This window comes from Rhopalosiphum padi, chromosome 4 (assembly GCF_020882245.1).
Source record: "Rhopalosiphum padi isolate XX-2018 chromosome 4, ASM2088224v1, whole genome shotgun sequence".
Classification (NCBI taxonomy): domain Eukaryota; kingdom Metazoa; phylum Arthropoda; class Insecta; order Hemiptera; family Aphididae; genus Rhopalosiphum; species Rhopalosiphum padi.
The window spans coordinates 32,431,154-32,451,800 of NC_083600.1; the positions used below are offsets into that span (position 1 = coordinate 32,431,154).

The 20,647-nt window shown below is 24.0% G+C and overlaps 1 protein-coding gene across 4 annotated transcripts in view; it reads left to right on the forward strand.

Annotated features, from left to right (window-relative positions):
• LOC132930464 (neuropeptide CCHamide-1 receptor-like) overlaps positions 1-20,647 on the forward strand; it is a 111,101-nt gene that overhangs the window by 18,656 nt on the left and 71,798 nt on the right. For 2 of the 4 annotated variants that reach the window (XM_060996352.1, XM_060996351.1), the window contains exon 2: positions 12,844-12,923. The exons of the other annotated variants lie outside the window; for them this stretch is intronic. The gene's annotated coding sequence lies outside the window, so the exon portion shown is untranslated. The remainder of the gene's footprint in view (positions 1-12,843; positions 12,924-20,647) is intronic. 4 annotated transcript variants of the gene reach the window in all.

The window sequence follows — 20,647 nt, forward strand, 5'->3', positions numbered from 1 at the left end:
GATAATATTGTATGCGGAAAATAATAATTTAAACATTTGGTAAAATTTTAAGTGTCTACAGTAATTCATTATTTTTTGAGTTGCACCAAAACCAAAATCGATTTTTTCAAATAAGGTTTTTGTATGAAAATTATCATTTTTCAGTAATTGAGTTTTCCCCTGTTATTTTGAAAATAATTAAAAATATTTTACTTTTGGTAAAAAATTGAATTAAAAGTAGAGTAAATTTTTTACCAGAAACAACTACAATAAAAGTTGAAAATCGAAGCATTTTTAATGACGCATTAAGTGACATCTAAAAAAAATAAACAACATTGTAAAATCAATACATTCATCGTTCCATTCAGAATCTACAACAATTAAATTATTATTTATATAATTATATACACAGAAGTTGTCCTTACTTAAAGTGTCGTCAATCGTCCGTCGGAGTGTTATCGCGTCCAAACACTCTATTCATATTATTATACACATTTTATTTAACAATTTATTACTATGACTTGTCGACTTAAAACAAAAATTCTCATCGATCGTTTGGTATCGCGGATTCAGTATACACATAATTTGTATGAAATATAAGATAAGTAACTAAACTAAGTAGGCAATATAAAATATAAACATTACATATTATCCACAACTATTCTCTATATCTAGGTACCTATTTATATACTTATACATATAACCTAAAAATAACATTTTCAAACAATTAATTTAGAATTTTGTTTTCCGTGAAATTATGTTTCTGGTTAATTGTCATTTGTGAATAAATTTACGAGAAAACGTACGGTAATCAGAAAAGTTATACGTGTAACTAACGTATATTTAACTCAAAATATATTAAATTCTGTTCAATGTGCCTTTTTGTGAAAAAAGTATATTGTGTGCGGTTACGATAAAAATAAAATTAAAGTGAATTTGCAAGGGAAATATTATTTAAATTTGTATATCAACTTATTCACTTTACGCGTGAGGATAAAAATAAACAAACTAAATTACAAATTGCATCGACTATTTTTTTTAGATAAACGTTGCTATTTATTTTACTGATACTATATAAGATTAATAATTTCCCAGTCATAGAGCTAATTAAAATAGTTAAAATAATTAAATACCTTCACTTGTGTTTGGTAGGATTTCGCACTTTTCGCACACAGTATGTAGCAGGCACCAAGTTAAATTGTCTGAACAGTATCGTAATCATCAATCGCTACACGAAAAATAGGTAGACGCTAGTTCCCATAGTCAAATAGTTTGACTAAGTGGTTAAACTTTAAGGAAATTTAGTTTAAGTAAGTATATATAGTGTTATTTGATTATGAATCACTGTTTTGTGTAATTAATAAATTTGGTTAAACGCAAACTAATTGAATTAGTTTACTTGCGTTATCAGTTATCATAATATTATACTTGCACAGACGCACAGTATTTGTTTCTATTATAATACAATCATCATACTCTATGTCTGTACACAGTAGGTAAAACACTAAAATATTCAGGATTTAGAAAAAGTATCCTTTTATAGCCGATAGTATGTAAAAATGAACATTGTATTATTTGTATTATACATGAAGTTAAATTTAACTTTTTATTTTTCTTAAACAAAATCTATGAATACCATTATAAGTATTATTATATATGTTGAACCCAAGTCAAAAAGTGTGAAAATACTATGTTTTACCTTTTAGCTGAAAATCTTAAGCTGGCAAAATATGATTTTAAAAATTAAATACATATGTATACTACCTACTAATGATCATTTAAATACATAAAATAATTTTAAAGTAGATATATTAAAAACAAAGTAATATAATAATAATATACTATAGATTGTACAATACAAATATAAAATAATATATCTATAATATAAAGAATAATTATAAATTTAATAATAACTTATTAAATCAGTTATTCGATTTCATTATTTAGATTTTTAAAATGAAAAAGAAAAAGTCTAGCAAACTTAATATTTTATGTATTTTTTTTTTTATAGGCACCAACATAGAAATAAATATTTTTAATTTCTTATAATCGTATTAACTATATAAATTAATATAAAAACAACAGTTTTATATTTATAATTAAAACATACTGTAGCATTGATTCAATGCACATGACGACAATTTAAATATTTTTATATTATGATATTCCTAATTATTAATATGAAATAAATAATAACTCTATATTGTTCATATGTTATCAGATTGATTTATGATATTCAAATGCATTATATTCTGAGCAGAACAATACATGTACCTATTCGTTTTACATTGATATGTCTTTTTTAGTTTTTTTAATTTTGTATCTGTCATGTTATCAATTGAAACAGTAGAATGCTTCAATATAAAACATTAAAGGTAGTTTTCATATAGTTTGAGCTGGTCAAAAGTAAAAATTTTCAATTAAATTTCAAAACAATCGATGAAACCTTAAAAAAAAAAAATCAGAACTATTTACGCAGTTCCAGTTAACCAAAATCGAAATGGCTTTTGTGACTTTCTTGTAATTCAATACTTTAAATTTTCAAAATATTTAGATTTACTAATTTTTTACAACCTATTTACATCATTATACTATGTTTAAGTAAGTAATAACAATTTATAACAAATCATTTGTAATCATTATTTGGCGTTTAATATTTTCAACTTTTCAATAATATACCAATAACTGTTGTATATGAATTAGTAAAGCTATAAGTTGGATTTTTTTATTATTTTAAATTTTATTTAAATAACAAAAAAAGTGATACAAACATTATGATATAAACAATAACAACGATGAATGTAGGTATATTGTACATATTGCCAGATTAAATTCCAAAACTACAAAAAAATCTCTACTTTTATAAGTCGTTTATTTGCATGTCATTCTTAAGCACTATACCTTCCACCAAAAAGTAATGTACTTAAGAAACTTAATATACTTTCCAACTTTTCATCTCAAATTGAAATTTGAGCTATAAATAATAATAAAAGATTAAACTTCTGGTTAAACACTATTAATAAAATAAACTTTATTGTATATATGCAATATTATGCAGTTTATAATAGAAAATACTTAATTATTTATACATATTTTTAACTAATTTGATTTATTATGCGTATCATATATAAAATAATATTTTAATTTAAAATGTACAGTAGTTATTGACAATATTTTGAAATTCTTTAGATTTTTTTTTACTATTTAAAAATTGTTTTTTTATCCATTAAAATTTACATTAGTTAATTGAGAACTTCTCTTATTATTGTAAATAATTTATTGGGTACATTTTTGAAAATGTTAATGCACCTAATTCTAAATTTAAACTTTTCAATTATTCAAATGTCTATACTTAATATGATAATAATATACTATATACTATAGTCCTTAAAAATGGTTTAATAAAAATATAGAATATATTATGTAATATTGGATCTACTATTTTTTTTATACTTTTACCGTTTTTACAAATTATTTATCTTGATTGATTAATATTAATCACTTTAATGTACAATCTTTATAGCCCTATATCTTCCAATGCCGTTAAAATTATATTTGTTCATAGTACTTACATATAAAAAGTTAAATAGTTTAAAAACAACGCATTCAAATTTTAATTCTGATTCGTCAATATTTTAGAAAAATTATCAGCTAAGTAAGTTAAAATAGATTAAAATGTTTCTTATTTGAAAAAATGGAATTTATATCTCCTCAAGTAGTACAAAAAATCTCAAGGATATGAAAATGTTGTTTTTTAGTTTATTTATTATTTAAAAATCCCAAAATATCGGATTCCGAATAACTGTATTCTTAAAGAAAAAAAAATAGGTAAACATTATGCTTAGCGAATCACCCTGCAGTATACTATTATAATATTTAATAATATTATGAATTCAATTTTTCAGCAAAAATAAATTTAACTTATTATAGAACTATGATAGCAAATATAAATATATCAACAAATATGCTTTGTAATACATAGTCTCCGCTCACAATCATTTATCGCATGCAATGATTTTTTATTGAATTCAAATATAACACATCCATATTACAGTGACATAGGTACTCAATATCTATAGCTAAGCGATTAACTATTTATTCACATTTTATCTATACATAAAAAATAAAATAATAATTCTAACTAAATATTAATATTTTCGTCATCGTAATGTTACTCACGCTACTACAGGTGATAAAAGAGGGTGGATTTACAGTTGAGTGATGGGAGTTATACTGTACCGATTATCTATTCTGTTCCGAATTTCCGGATTTCCAATCATTATAATTTATAAGAATACATAGATTATGTGTCATTGTATTATTACAATATATATTATTCGTTATAATTTAGTAAACATTTAAACATTTATTTGACACAAAGTACATCTTAAAAATGTAAGATGGTTTAAGTTTATATGATTAATGTTTAACCCTAAAATGGCATTTTATTATAATATTTTGTTAGTGGTTTCACTGACATATTATAAATATAACTTTTTTAAATTCACTATCAAAGTTACCATCTAATTAATTAGATTATTAGAATATAATTTTAACATTTATTTCAAAATAATTTTTAGTTTATTATGCATTTATACTAGATTTTTCAAACATATATTATTTATTTTTTAATGTCTATAATTATAATATTATTGTAATATCCGACATAAATATCAAAACTAGAAATTATATTATTATTTCGTTGCAAGAAAATATTAAATAACTGTTTTGAACTATAGTAGTATAGTGAACACTATGCACCACTTTGTAATAAATATTTAAATGCGATGATTTATGATGACTTTCAAATGTATACATTAATATACCACAATCATTCAACGAAAGATGATTAGAGCGTGGCAAAATTCTATATTCGGTCTTTACACTTTATTTATGTTGTCTGAGTTGTTATGCTTTTAAAATCACATTAAAACAACACAAATCATGTAGGTAATGTATAATTTTATCATAATTGAACAATTAATTCAGTAGGTAAATATGCAAATATTTCTCTCTGTATGAATATGATTTTAGATTTAACATAAAGACATGCAACTATGTGTCTTTAAACTATTATTATTACTTATTCTTAAGACTTTTCGTGTAAATTGTTTTATCGTGGATATATTTAATGTATTCATTCATTTATAATGTATTAACTATAAAAACAATTTAACAAATCTTTATGATTTTGAAAAAAAATCACATACATCAAAATGCAATTCAATACATTTGTCGTTTGGCTCAAAATTTCAAATAATAATAACATCAATATAAAAATATTGTATTAATTATAGATTGATATGTATCATATTATGCAGCTATTAAATTATAATTTTCAGATTTTCATGCTAAATGTTAATATACAATATGCATATTAAATTAAAGTAAGTTAGGGATGCATCTACGTATGAAGAGACTAAAGAGTGACTCAAAAATAAATATAAAATAATTAAATTAAGTAAATAATAAAATTCTCAATTAGCTATATTTCTTATAATCATCCAAAAGAACAAAATTTAAATGAGATTTTCTTGTATTAAACATTTAAGAAACACTGTTTTAATGACGTTTATGTTGATCATTAAAAATATAATTTGTGTTCCAATTTTGTCTTTAATACTAAAATAAGGATACGATAACGATGCTTTTAGATTTTAATTGAGACATAATAGCATGAATTATTAATATTTACGCATAAAAATAGTCTTAATATTTTTTTTATCTGATTAGTTTCTATATACGTAATATCGTATTTGTCTCTCACAGATTATTCATCAGCTAGTAACGTAATTTGTATTTTTAAATTCAAATAATTGATTTTAGTTCACGTTTAAGTTTAGCCAAAAATATAAAAGATTTAATAATAAGTATTATCTTAAGACAATTAGATGCAGAATTTTTTTTTAAATACAGGTTTTTTAGAAATTACAATTTAATCACACAAACAAATACGTTAAGTTTTTTGACGATCGTAAAACAATATAAAGTATTTTAGTCCATTCAATATATATATTATCATTTATCAATAAACACACGATAAATTTATTATTAATTTAATTTCATTGTATAGAAAAAGAAATTCGTATGTACATTATGGAATATATTTTTTTATAGACAGCATAATAATAACGTGATCTGTTATTGTTATTATAACTATTATCATTTTATAATATAAAATTAATTATTATATTTAGTTATTTAGTAGTAAGTACCTAAATCGTAATTACAAAATAATTCTGAAAAATGAGAATTTTCACGATAAATGAGTTTTTGAAACAAATGTTTTTTTTATTTTTGTTTATTATTCAAATACAAATAATTGTAAAAATTAGAAATTTTAAATAAATTTCTATATTATAATTTTCTATACGTGGTAACAATTTTCAAAATATCTTGACTGATCTTTTTGTTCTACTAATAGGCATAAGAAAATTTTTTTTAAAATTTTTATAAATGATAATAAAAATTTCTTGAAAACTTAATATAACATATAAATGTGTCTTTTATAACATAATTTATAAGTACATTTATAGTACATATTAGAAACAAAATATTAAAACATTTATGAACACCATTATTTTTTTTATTGGCGTTTCAAGTCAAAATTTAGACGTGCATAATATTGTAAATTGTAATGATGTTTAACGATGTTGAATATTTTGTTATAATTAAAAAACCTAACCTTTTTTGTATATTATGTAATGCCATTTTCAAACATGGGAATTCATTCAAGATATTACCTATTTATTCCATGAACCTATTTACACTGTTTTATGATAGATAAGACGGAATTGATTTGAAAGTTAATAATGATAGTATAATATTGTGTGAATTAAATTTCTAATAATAATTAACTATTAATAATATAACAAATGCAATATATTTGGCGAAGTAATTGAATATGATGAAATGTACCTATTTATTGATAAAGGCTAACAACTGTGTAAGCTTAGAATCGTTTTTTGTATACAATAATTATAACTGTACATAATTCAATTCAAATTTAACACATCCATTTGTAGTGACCTATTAGACACCTACTGTATAGTAGAGAAATTCCCACTAGTCCACCTTTTTTTATTTTTATTCTATTTTTCTATAAAACGGATAGATTTATCATTTATGCGATCGAGCAAAGACAAAAACTACGAACATTTGTCTTAGTCGAACCACTAGCTAGTTCTCAACCACTATTGACATTATACTTAAATTACATTTGACATTATACTATTAAACATTATAGTGTTAAAGGTTTTCAGTAGCTGGCAATTATTTTTTTTTCTAGGTCGTAGTACTTAGACTGCAAACATATGTATATATAGCATATACCAGAAAATTTAATTTATAGAAATAGTTACCTCAACATATCATTAAATATCTTAAAAGCTTTAAATAATTATCAATTATTAGTTAATCACTGATCAGGATAATTTATTGTATTGTTAAAAAACATAAAAATTTTTTTTTTTTTAAAACTGCACTTGATCATATAATAGAGATAATCTAAAAGACATAACTTACTGTATAATTAAGTAAATTTAAATAAATATATCGTTAATTTGATTTATAAATACGCAGTTATAAAAAAAAAAAAATATTCATATAAACTCACATTAATTTAATAAGATCAGTTTAATTGGTATAGTCATTACTCGTTTATTTATATTTTATATTCATTTTGAATCGATTAGATAATCATGAATTATATATTGTATTATATAAAACTCAGTTAAATAAATATATTATGTTACTATTAAATCATAAATATTTTGCTACGCCAGATTTTTTATAGCTGTAAATGGGTATTAAAAAGGGGGTGAAGCATTATGTCCCAAGTAGATATAACTTAATCCAGTCGTTAAATCCTTTACAAGCCCCTTTGGTATGGTAAACAATATTGAGCCAGGTTAGACATGCACTGCATGCACGTTGGTATATGTTGAAATTAATCAACGAATTTAACTGATTGGACCTATATTTGTATAATATGTTTGGTATAAAAAACAGCATAATATTAATATAGTTATATTATATATATATATATAAATAATGATAGTACCTAATAATAATATCTAAAATATTATGTTGATCGTAAAAGACAAATATATTAATAGGTATCACCTAAAATTTAAAAAACAAAATTTTTTAGTGTTGATTCCATTCTTAAAAACAACTAAAATTATTTCAATGTTAATGAACTTGCATTACAATTTTCAATGAACTTAAATAATTTTAACTCTCATTTAACGGTAGATTGAGTAACACTCCTTAAACCAACCATATGCACATATGTTAAAAGATAATTTTAAACTATATCTTTAATATAAAATAACTAGTTGTACTCATATATATATATTCAATTTTTTAATTAAGTATTTTTAAATTTATATATTTTCTATGTATTATAACAACATTTGAGTTGCTTCGATGGAAATAATACATTTGTTTCTAAAGACTAGGTTAAATTAAATTGTCTCTTTGGATTAATATGGATTATTATATCAACTAATGGGTTGCAAGTTGCACATTGCCCCTTCATAAATAGTATGTTAGATTTATAAGCTCTGAACAAAAAGTTTTGGTCTGAACTAATACTACCGTCAATTAATGTCATTTCCAAAGATAAAGTTATCATATCTAAGATTATGGCATTGTATTAATTTTAAAAGTGTTTACATACTAAAATTGATAAATTTGGTTTTTATTAAGTAAATAAACAATAATAATTTATTAAAAAAATAAGTTGTCATGAAAATAAATATGTTAAAAATTAAATACTTAAAAAACCTTAAATTTATACTTTTAGTCTATTTTTTTTAATTCTATCATTCTGTTACATTTTCCTTTGTTAATTCGTTATTTAATGAATACATTAACATAGGTACATGTGGTTATTGTCAAGCTGGCATCTCCTATTATGAATATGTTAACTTTTATAATCAAATTATAATGAAAACTAAACTTTTACATTGAACGCTTTTGATACCTTTGAATTTATCTTTAAATCACCTTTGTTTTTAATAATCTAGTCGATTAAAATGAAATGTTATTAATATTATTAAAGTTATACCCATAAGGCACAACCCGATAATATATTATCAACAATAATATTTGATGGGTTTAGTTCCTGAGTTATAACTTTGTTTTTTATTGACATGATATATTGTAATATATGATAAATTTCATTCACACGAAAATGCCTTATAATCGTTCAAACTAATGCGAAATGAACTGAAAAGAACTAAATAATGATATCTATAATCTTAAAATCATAATGAAACAATGCTTTCGTCATTGATAATAAACCTACCTATATTTCAGGAGACCGAGTGAAGATCGATTAAATAAAAAATATCGAAATCATTTTACAAAAACTTAGTAGCGCTTGCTAATTTACTTCTTATATTATGTTTTACCAATTAATTGAGAGTTTTTATAATTTTCTAGTAAATTATTTGTGTTTTTCAAATGTATTGCATTTGTTTCTATATTTTGAAATTATTTATTTATTACCAATTTGTTTTGTACCTTTTTTTTTACTTTTCAAATACATTATTATTTTGGTTCAACAATATTTCCAACAGGCAACAACTAAAACAAAAATGAATAACAATATTATATATTATAGATATATTGTAAAAGTTCAATATGCCATTATTTATATAATTATATTTATATAACGGTATATTATAAAATTTAATTTATCTTATTATATTATATTATATTAGGGAGAGGAGGAGAAATATAAAAAAAAATGATAGATCATTTTAACCTGGTAATTATTTTAAAATGCCTTGCAAAGATTTTAGCACAAACAATTAAAAACTTAAATTACGCGCCTGCTTTTATTCTATCTCTAAAAAGAGAAGTATTAAGGGGTTTTATGCTATGCGTAGTAAATGTTAACAAAAAAACCGTAAAAATAAAAAGCCATTGTACTACTGTTAACTACCTTATATCTCCATTCAGAATCAACGATAGAATAAATAAATACACACACACACACACATATATACATAGTATAATACCTACACTTATTTTCAATAATATAAGATAAATAATAGATTATAGTTTTATATATTTTTTTTATTTTTACTTAAAATGTTACAATGAGAAACCAAAAAAATGTTTATTTTATTTTATTTTAGAATGAAAATGAAGATTTATCTAGTAATTTTATTATTTTTATTCCATGAATAAATAATCGTGAATTTCGGACAATCGAGAATTCGTATTGTTATTTTTTATGTACCTAATTTTAGTATTAACAATATAATATAAACATAAAAACGGAATAAGTTAAACTATAACTTACTGAATTAAATAAGACCTACTTTGTCGATTAAAACTGAACAGTAATTATCACAATTGAAACTCCGATGGTCTATTAGAAATTATAATTTAGAATCCAAATATCTTCATTGAAAATATGTTGAAAACTACTGTATTAGTATTACCTTCATATCTATTAAATATTTTCAAAAACTTTGTAATATTTTTGAAATATACATATTTTAAACTTCAAATTTGTTTAAAAAAAACTAAATCCAATACCTTAGTTTAATAAACTTGATAACATTTTTTTATATTATTGGGATGAAAAAATATCACATTTTAATGACTATTAATAGATGTTAAAAATTAAAATTCATCGTGCGTGAATATTCAGGAATGTGTTGTAACGAAAGAAATTTTATTTTAGTTGCATTTTAGGTACTTTAATAGGTACTAAACAAAATACGTAACAATTAGCATAATGGCAGGCCATTTAGAATATTGAGAACGTATTTACTCGATTCTCGTGGCTTGACAGCATACGATTGATCGCCGAATAGAATGAGAACAATTTAAAACAATATTGTTGAAGCTGAGTAGGACCTGTGAGACACAACGATATTCGTCACTGTATCTGGACGCGAGTATACGTGAGCGAAAAAATATAATAAAAAACGGTAGGAAATTATTTCTCAATTTGTAATGCAATCGATAGGTAGACTTTCCATAGTATTACCAACGGTATAATGTACAATATAATAATTTAAATCTATCACTGTGGTCTGAAATCAATGTCTAGTCATATACATAATAATATATGACTATATACATTATTATGCACGTTATATAATTAGGTATATTATTGATTTTATAAAATGTAATTTAAGTATATGCATTTTTCATAGAAAAAAAAAATATATAAAAAAAAAATAACAGTATCTACACGTTTAGGGTAAAATGGTCAAAGGTAAATTTATGTAAATTAATTAAATTGCTTATGCTTTGTTAAGTAATATTGTGCATTGATAAATTCAAAAATGTATTGTTTTATTTTTTTAATAATAATTTACAATTTTCTCACAAATAAAGCAACCCTTTGGTGTATTAAATATAAGAGCGAATGTACATGACTCGATATCATTCGATGCAACGAACAGCATTCGTTTTCATGAGAATATAATATGTAATTTATAGTAATATATAACCTACAGTTTTACTGAAGTTATTTTAGAATAGATACTCGTATAATAATTACTCAAATAGATACTCGAAACTAAAAAAATTGCAAAATTCATATCATGATCGGTTATTTTTCGTTGTTAGTGCACTGCAGCAATCACAGAAAATACATTTACACTTTCGTGTTATCGATGTTAACTGCTATATTAATGATAGACAACTATATATAATATTTTATTTGAACATGTTTCACAATCACTACAACCGCTTAAAAATTCTCCTTTTCATTCCCCATACAACGTAGGTACCTACTATATACTTCCCCTATATTTACCTATAACAAATATATACTTGAATATATTATACGCACAGTGTGTGTGTGTGGACTATTGTATTGTTTGGACTGTTTGGGCAGTGGGTTTACGCGAAACGGTTAAATATATATATATATATATATATGTGCAGGTAAAATATATAATATATTATATATGTATACACGGGGATTTGACCGTATACCTTCATCGCGGCGCTACGAGACCATACTCGAATACTCGACCTGCCGCGGCCTATCCCTCTATCAATCGCTATCTCTTGGTGTCTTGTCCCTGATGAAAATATCGCGAAAACCGATCGAAACCGAGATGGCCGCGGGAAACGTACAAATACGGGTCCACTTGTCAGTGTCACGGTTTTCCGAAAATCCGGAGAACGTCCCTCGACTCCCTCTATATACATGTGTATAGATAGCGTACCGTCGCGCGTATAACTACGCTATATAACCGTATACACCGCGATCGCCGTCGTCCCGGCCGAGTCAGCCGACGTTGTCCCGACAGTCCACGCGTATGTTATATCCACGCACGACGTGCACTGTGTATACGACATACGTATATGCGGTATTATGGTACACGTGAGTTGTAACTATACATTATATTATATATACTCATCGTATATTATATTTTACACTTAGCTCTCTGCAGCTGTCCACCGGTGTATTGCACTAAATGTTGACTGATACGTCGCCAACTTCGGTTGTAAACAGCTTATCGATATATTTTGTCGATGCGAATACCGCGTGATGATACACACATTACGTGTTACGCGTGGAGTGCGAGTTTCAGATTCGCGGCGATCGCTGATAATGAAACACAATAAAAACGAGACTAACAATTTTATTAGAATCCTTTACGTAAAAAATAAAACATAACGTTATGCATCAAACAACTGTTATCCATTTTTTTTTTTAATATTTTCTAGAATAGAAAATAATTATGCCTTCATATTAATTATCGTGCAGTTTAATTAAAACTGCAATGTATGACAGATGATTTTTTTTTCATGCATATTTTTTAATTATAGTGTATAGATACCTACCTTTTTAATGCATGTTTTTTTTTTTTTTATTAGTGTTGTCCTGCGCATCCGTATCATTCAAAAAAAGCGTTGTAACACACTATATACCGCAGAATTACATCAGTACATCTAAGGTATAAAAATTGATTTTTTTATTTTTAAATTATCTGTTTAAACCAAAAAAAATAAAAATATGCGTTCGACTTAACATAATTGTGTTTCATCGTGACAATGGGTCACAAAGATGAAAAAAAAGATAATCCCGTTAAAATCATATTTTATTCTGTATCTGTATAACAATATGGCTACTTATATATATACACACACACTAGTATTAGGGTGAGTTCCCTAAGAAAGTAAGTGAAAACAGACTTTTTGGAAAAAGAAAAATCGAAATAATACTAATATAGGTATTATTATACTACTTTTGGTGCGGCCGTACAGGAATTGGATGCGGTTTCATTCAACAAATTACTACTAAATAATATTATCGTAATACCTACTTACCTAATCAGTATTTGCATATTTTGGCAGCACCGGTAGTTATTTGTAAGCCGAGTGCGGGGAGGTACGCAATGCGAGACGACCCACTGTGAAAAAAAAAATCGGTAGGTTATAAAATATATTGTAATAATATTATATCATCGCGTTCATATTTCCGCGCACGTAGTTTTATCGTGGATATGATGCAGATTATTCGTATAATTTTTTTTATTATTTATTATTTTACCACCGCGTAATACGTTACATTTCCGTAGGTTTTTTTCTCTACGTGTTGACTCAGACGGTATAATGTAATAAGATATGCACATTATAATATATGTATATGCGTAATGCGTGTATTATGTACTTTGTTCGATTGTATTCCGCACCTTTTCGAAAATCCGGAATTCTAACACACACAACCTTCCACCCGCCTATCCACCCACTTAATACCAACTACCATCACAGACCCCGTTACGCATATCCACAAGTATATTATATTAAAATATTGTTTACATGGTATCAACTATATGGTTTGGAAAATGTGGAAAATGGTAATTTATTTCTTGTCGAAAGATACAAACTGCGTAAAATTAAAAAAAATATGTATTCTCGTTGAAATATGCTGTAATGTGTCTTGGTATTCAACTGTGGTTTTGTGTATTTTATTTCATCAAAAAGCAACACGATTTTTATTTACGACTAGTCTTGAAAGCGATCAATTCTATTTTGAATTTTTTGAATAATATAATAATATAATGACATATTGTAACTAATATACTAAATAGTCTTGACACACCTAATTCAAATTTTCTATTTTTTTTTTTTGGATAAGTCATTAATTTTGGAAATAATTTTTTTGAACATCGAAAGATGGAATAAGTTAAATTAATGTGTTCTTGTAGTTTTTTTAAACATATTATGTACTTATAAATATTATTTATAAAATAAATGGATACAAAAATACTAATAATTAATTTAATAATAAGAATGTAAACATTGTATAAGAAATGGCTGATTCTTCAAATTTTAACTGTAATTCTAAAGTTTTATTTATTTATTCATATTTAAATATTTAAGTAAACAAATAAGTCATATTATAGACGATTAAAGTAAAATTAATTTTAACAAAATTAAAAACATAATTTATTTTATTTATAGATTTAATTGACATACTTAGTAGTTTTTAAAGAATTGAAGTTTAAGATATGAAAAAAAAAATACAATTAAATTATATATATTTCGGAAACATTTTTGTCCGGATGTATGTTAAAATGTAAAACCGTTTAAGACATTACAAAACAGTAGTTTACTTTTAATTTAATATTATTAATAATTTATAAACATATTTAATCTTTTGTCAGGCTGTATATTAAAACTTAAAACCGTTAAAGATATAACTATTATACTACATAAGTTCTTTAATTTATATTTAACGTATTTAATATTTATCAACTATTATTTCAATGTATGAAAGTTTAATTTTTCTTCTACTCTGTTTGTTTGACAAATGTCTTATTTAAAATGTTTCTAGTCTGAAATCATTTTAAATATAATATGTATCTATTATATTATTTATACTTGAAAAAAGGTATAAGTGTAGTTTAATTTATTCATTATAATATTTAGGAATACAATTTCATTGACTATTGTATGTTAATATTGTTTTATTACAAATTAAGTTCATCGTAGTGAAATATAATTTTTTTAAATAGTCAAAACAATTGGAAGATTAAAACTAGGTGGAATAGCTATATAAAGCTGATGGGTTAGAAATATCATCTATATACACCAAATTAGAAAACTAAAAATATTATTTATCCACATGCGTGAATCAATAGTGTAAACAAGTTCATAGTATAAATCTACATATTTTGAAAATTTCAATAAATATAGTAAAATTCATGATATACGTAAAAGTTTTAAGACCTCACAAATAATGTTTTTGAATTATAATAAAATAATTTACATCGTTATATATATTAATAATTTAAATACATACATATTTTTTCCAAATTTGAACCTCAAATCATATTATTATAATTTTTAAATTTTTAGTTTCATAAACGTGCCCGAATTAAAAACCAATTAAATTAAATTCTCTACCAGTAGCTACCCTAAAAGTAAAAAATTGAAGCTTTTTTACTGCTCGAAAAAAAATAAGATAACCTAAAAACACACGCACATATCATTGTAAAATAAATACATTAATTATTCAGTTTAAAATCTAAAAATAATATAGAGTCATTATAATTATCAAACTTATTTAAATATAATTTAATCTGCAGAAATTATTCACCTAAAAGTCCCAAACTAAATCATTTTTAACTTTTTAAGCACAATTTTTTATGAATAATAATGCTCATATTAATGGAAAACTCAACAAAGTTGTATGAATTTTATAAACTGTATTTCGAAAACCTGATAACAATAAGGTAAATCAAACAATGTAATTAAATATATGCTTAAAATCCCTTAAAAATATTAGTTAATCAACATTATTTAAAAAGTTTAAAGTTTAAACCATTGAAAAAACTTAAATATATTATATTTATATAAAATAAAATTCTACTCAGAATCGTTTTTTTGTATGAAATGATTGAACTGATAACCATCACACTTAAAATAACACTACACTTGTTTGCAGATGTGTCATATGATTTTAATTTTAAAAATATCATAGTAACCAAAAGTCAAAACGAATACTAACATATTATATTTATTTTCAATACTATATTGTGTTTAACTCAAAAATATGATAATTTACCTATGTAATCGGATTACGATTGTATGTGTTATTATTTTAATTTTGTTTGAAAATAAACACGATTAATTTTAAAATAAAATATCACCTAAAAAACTAATACATTAAAAAACTTATTGCTTTTCATTTTTTTTCTTGCATTCAAACAATATTTTATATCGTATATGTTACGCCGAATTCATGAAATCAGCAACGTTGTCGCCGAATACGTGAAATCGGCAATTTGGCTACCAAATTCACGTAATCGGCAAATTTTGATTGCCGATTTCGTGAATTAGGCAGACTTTTTTCTGCCGATTGCATGAATTCGGTAACATATTATTATGACATAATTACCAATAGTGGATTATAAATAAACAATAATTGCACGCGTGCTGATCGGCATTACCACGCCGTAATCTTTATTACCTATGATGATAAATGCTATGATACGTACAAGCATTTTATCTTGGTCATTGAGGTCTTTTTATTGCACGTACATGTCCTAAGACCTAAATCATGGAAAAAATAAAAAACTTAGGGTGGGGCTGGAGACACATTTCCCCAGCCCCACCAATATCGTTGAAATCATATTTTCAAATTTTTCTTGAACCATCATTTAGCAGCCAATTAGCAACGTTTGTTAGGTGGTAACTGGTATCAATATTTTTTGGTTAAAATAGGATATTATTTATGGAAATTAGTATTTTCTATTTATTTGGAATTTTTTAATCAATAAAGAATATTATTTTTTATGAATATAAACTAATAATATTACATTTAACATTCGATAACTTAACAAGATTTGTTAACTTAACTTTTTTAACTTTTAAACTATTTTTTATATACATATAATATTTATTATTACAATTTGATTTTATTATATTTCTGGCGTTTTATACATTTATTTAAATTAAATTATGTTTTATAATTTTTTAAGGAGGGTCTTGCCGATTTCACGCTATCGGCAGTATTATGCTTTTTAAGTTGCCGATTTAACGTATTCGGTGACAACGTTGCTGATTTCATGAAATCGGCAATTTCATAAATTCGGCGTAACATATACACTATACATAACCTACGACTCAATTGGTATGATTAATCCTATATGATTTTTTAGTTATTACCTATATATATATATATACAATACATTTATAGTTTCATACTATATTTTAACTCGTTTGAATTATTTAATATTATTATTTAAATTGAAATTATATATATATATTTTTTTTTTGAGAAAATATCTGCATATATTATGTCAAAATAAATTATAACTAAGTCAAAAATTTAAATAGTTTAAACTTAATAAAAATAAAAGTTGAAATGTGAATTCTTATAAGATTTGATTCTTATAACAAAATCAACACTCTGATGTATGGTTTTACGAACGATTCAATAATTTATATCTCAACAATAGCCTAATAAGAATTTTAAATTTTAATAATATGATACATTTAATGATGTGCTTTAGGTACATTTAATAATAATAATAATAAAATATGGATAATGAAAATAATGAAAAACCCACTTGTATTATCCGTGTCGATAAAACTGAATATTACTATATAAGATGATACTCAACATTTCTATTCATTATGTAAACTAAATTTCTCGCGCACACAGGTTGTAATTCGATTAAATAAAATAAGTTATCAGCTCATTCACTTGTACATTTATATACAATATGTCTAGTATGATAAGAGACATGTTACATTGGAATTGAATTTGAAATGCTGTGTCATATTGTGATTTGTTCATATTACATTTACAAATAAACGATTAAACCGTCTATGGACGCGTGTGAAAGTTTTTGATTTTTCAATTAAAGAATATTGAATAACTCATACCGTTACGTACATCTTATGTTAAATTTTATATTGAGTATGAACAATGTAATGAATTATTAATTTAACTTAAAAGCTCGATACGTATTTGTGTCCATGCCAACAATATAATGAAAAGGTTTTCAAAATGTTTTAAAAACGTTTCAGCAACACTCGGATAATTTATATATTTGTATCAAATATTTCTAATGGCTACACATCGATACTGTTATCGATCGTCACATATCTTAACTTATTGAACATATTATTTTATTTTAAATTACTGTAGAATATTGTGGTATATTATTAAACAAAGTATATATACAGCTCAAATAAATTTACTTCAATAAATTAAGCTGTGATATAGAAATTTATCAGCTGTACCTAAATTGTGTAAAGTTACATTAGAGTTGAAGATTAAATCTTATATGCATATCAGTCTATTAAAACTATTTAAAAGTATTTAGATAAAAGAATATTATACACAATTATATATTTGTACCCAACAACCACTTGTAGAAGTAGTTTAGGTACTCACCGATGACTGTTTACGTCAATATCTATCGAAAGAAATTTATTTATACACATTTTTGACGAATTTAAAATCATTAATCTTTTAACCATTGTACAAAAAAAATTATTAGGTCCAGAGTAAAGGCATAATATTTCATGATTCGTTTAGCTAAATAATTTGTACCCTACGTGTAAACAATGTAGATGTTTAAACTTTTTAAAATTGCAGTTTATATGAACTTAATTTTGTCTTCTTTTAATTCAACTACATATTATATTCAAAATAACGGTTTAATTAAAGTTTTTTGGGTCGATAGTTTTTATACATTTGTTTTTAAGTACTTTAAAACAACTGTTAGTTAATTAACATAAAAAAAACAAACACCACTTTAGTAGTTTTATCAGTATAATTTATTGAAATAGTTGTTTGATTCTTAATTATAATTTCTCAAAAAAAGTTATAAAACAAATTACATTTATTATAAAAATATCACTACTAACAGTCAATTAAATATTTAAAAATGTTTATGATCAACAGCTGACACGAATAAAAATGTAATTATTGCTTACTATATTTTATACGATTTGTTTACACTTTTATATTTATTTTTATGTTAGTTGTTTTAGTTTATCACCAAAAAGTGGAATATATACAATTATAAGTTATGACTTAGATTATTACTTAACACTGTTATATATTATAATATATACTATACTATATAACACTATTCATTTATTATTCTTGTATAATATGATGATATGTATAAGATAATAAAATATTATTTTAAATATTTCTTATTTCATACATACTTTAATCATATTTTTCATTGCATTTTCAATTCTTAGTGTATTTTTTAATACTAGATAAAATGTTAATTTATTTAGTTTTATTCCTTAAAACTATATTTTTCATTATTTTTTGTTATAGCTACTAATTCTTTTAGTTTGATAATGGTAACGCTTTAAAAATCTAATAAAATTGTTACACTAAAATCGGCGTTACGCTATTGTTCCATAATATTCATTGAATTTTTAAATTTATTGTAACTATTCAAAAACCAATAATCGTTATTGATCCTTATAATTTTATGTAAGGAATAATTTTAAAAATGTTGAAATTTTTGAGCAATTGCTATACATTTAAAAAAATAATTTTGAAAATGGTCACTTGGTCAAAAAACTGTAATACAAAGTTCTACATAAGTTGTTATTACTAAAGTTGAACGCAATTCTATAAATATATTTTATAAGCGTCTGAAGTTAAACTATTTATGACATCGGATATTTACGCGTAAAATAACGATGTCTCATCAAATGATTTTATTTATTTTTGGTCGTAATTCAAAAATTATTGTTTGTAAAAATTTATATTATTATTTTCTATACTTAATGGTACAGTGATCGCCGCTTATAGTGATCAAATTCAGAGAGTATTTCGATCAAAAATAATAACCGGAAATCACTAAAATCGGAAACTCGAAATACAGGTAGAAAATATATATTTTTTTTATTTTATTTTATAGCATTAAATAGACTGTGTAACATATCGAAATAATATGTACATACATAAATTAAAACTTTTTTTCAAATAATTCAGTTAGGTGCACCTGTTTTTTTTTGGAATAGACGCCATCATGATGTGCTCTAAGTTGTTTAACGTAGCAAAGTAGTCTGGACCTATGTAGTGCTCTTCTACAGTAATCGTTTTTCCTCTTTTTGGGTATTACATATTATATAATATTATTGTACAATTTCTATTTTTGATACGATTATTTCTGATTGCACTATAACCGAAAATCTGAACACAGTAAATGGCGAAAAATGCACTGATAATGGCTGTTTGTTCCGTTTCTGGCATTTCTGATCACGATAAGCGGCTGATTCTTATAACCAGTGAACACTATAAATGAAGACCACTGTATTTTAAAATTATTTACACTCAATTAAAGTTAGTTATACGAATTTAAAATTTCAAAAAGTTGTGTTAATACAAATATTTAGATAAAATATAATAGGTAGTTTTTTTTTTATTAAATAAACTTGAAAATTGAATACAATAATATATCACATACCTAATAATTAATTTTTCTTTTAGTAATTTGAAATTAACACTATTTATATTTTAAAGTTTTCAAAATTTCGACAAAATTTGTATGAACCACAAAAATTACAAATTTTTCCGTGATTAAAAATATTATTTGTTGGTACTTTAAATTTGTAGGTACATGTCATTGTGTACCTTATGTACACAATGGTATTTTCAGAATATTTAGATTAATATACTATTTCTTAT